Below are 1,785 nucleotides of genomic sequence, written 5' to 3'. Positions count from 1 at the left end.
CTTTATAGAAAAGTTTTATGACCTGCCAAACAATCCTAATTTTGGCATATATGAGCAATTTCCCAAAATTGTATGTATTTAAAACATTAAAACTTTTAACAAACCTTAACACTTGCTGAAGTGCTCATTATGACAGGTACCTTGTATAGAATAATTGAATTTGTCCTCCTACACATCTCTTGAACAACAAACATCTGAAATTATTTTGTTTTTGACGTGTCAATCTTGACATTATTCTTTGTGTGTTTGTGTGTGTATGTGTGTGTGAAAATCCCTTACAGAGGGGTTACAATTACATGGGCAAGATAATGAGTATATTTCTTATCAAGAATTGTTGCCTCTTTCTTTGTTTACCCTTCCAATCCCTTCCCAATTCCCCCCGCCCCCATCCAATCCTCTATCCGCCCCCCCCCCCCAGTTTAATAAAATAAATTACACTTTCTATATAAAAAGTGTTCTCTGCCCAATCCCTCAGCCTATACACTAACACTGGACATATACTGAGAAGATTAGCATGGGCCCTGCCCAAAGATGACACACAAATTCATGAAGCATTCCACATATTTACAACAACAGATGCTGGAAGGGATGTAGCCACAAGGGAACCCTACTGCATTCTTGGTGGGACTGTAAACTTCTTTAACCACTTTGGAAAGCAGTATGGAGTTTCCTCAAAAGACTCCACAGAAAGCTCCCCTATGACCCAGCAATCCCACTTTTGGGCATTTACTCAAATGATCACAAACAAGACCATACTAAAACTAGCAGCACAACTAAGTTTATTGCAGCATTATTTTCTATAGCTAAGACACAGAACCAACCTCGATGCCCCTCAGTAAATGAATGGATCAAGAAAACGTGATAAATATATAAATTGGCATTATATGCCTCCCTCAGAAAAAATGGCATCTCCAAATTTGTTAGGAAATGGAAAGACTTGGAAAAAATTTATTTATTTATTTATTTATTTATTTTGGTCCGGTCGTGGGGCCTGAATTCTGAGCCTGGGCGCTGTCCCTCAGCTCTTCAGCTTAAGGCTAGCGCTCTACCACTTGAGCCACAGCACCACTTCCGGCTTTTTTCTTTGTGCTTATGTGGTGCTGAGGGATCGAACCCAGCGCCTCAGGCATGCAAGGCAAGCGCTCTACCCCTGAGCCACCTTCCCAGCCCTGGAAAAAATTTATTAAGTGAAGTAAGCCAAGTCCAACGAAACATACGTTCCATGGTTTCCCTTATCTTCAATAACTAATATATGTCTAGGATTATCAGAAAATATCAAAAGCTATGTGCATTTGACCAGATAACTTAATGTTAAGCTAAATGAACCCTAAGATAGGGACACAACTGGTTTTTTTCTATCTTGCTATTATTTCTAACATACTTATACTACATGATTTGAATTTTTTTGTTTCTTTTTATGTTCCTCCTCCATGCTATAACCCCTGTTTTCACTGTATTTGAAGTTGGTGAGTCTATATCTTGTATATACATTTCTCTAATTTGGGGAGGGGAAGGAAAAAACGAAATGTTTAAATAAGGATACGGGTGACCCATTGTAACAATGAGATGCACAAGACACTATGATAAAAAAATGAATTTTACAATTTATGAGGTGGGGGGAGAAGGGGAGGAGAATGTACTTGTGGAGGTGAGATGGTAGGGATCGTGGGAGAAAAATAAGGGAGGAGGTAACAATGCTTTTTAGGAAATGTACTTATTACCTTGCTCATGTAAATGGAACACTTCTGTACAGTATTTTTAAAATAAAAACCATATAAAAATGTT

The 1,785-nt window shown here is 38.2% G+C and overlaps 1 non-coding gene across 1 annotated transcript; it reads left to right on the top strand.

The window, feature by feature from the left end:
- The first annotated feature begins 461 nt into the window (after window positions 1–461).
- Window positions 462–566, top strand: LOC122100540. Its single transcript, XR_006146195.1, has one exon. It is a non-coding gene; the product is annotated as a U6 spliceosomal RNA (small nuclear RNA).
- The last annotated feature ends 1,219 nt before the right edge of the window (window positions 567–1,785 follow it).

Source organism: Dipodomys spectabilis, unplaced genomic scaffold, assembly GCF_019054845.1.
Source record: "Dipodomys spectabilis isolate Male_0828 unplaced genomic scaffold, ASM1905484v1 ptg000583l, whole genome shotgun sequence".
Lineage (NCBI taxonomy): Eukaryota > Metazoa > Chordata > Mammalia > Rodentia > Heteromyidae > Dipodomys > Dipodomys spectabilis.
The sequence above is the reverse complement of the archived record's forward strand: the minus strand, read 5'-3'. Positions and strand labels throughout refer to the sequence as shown.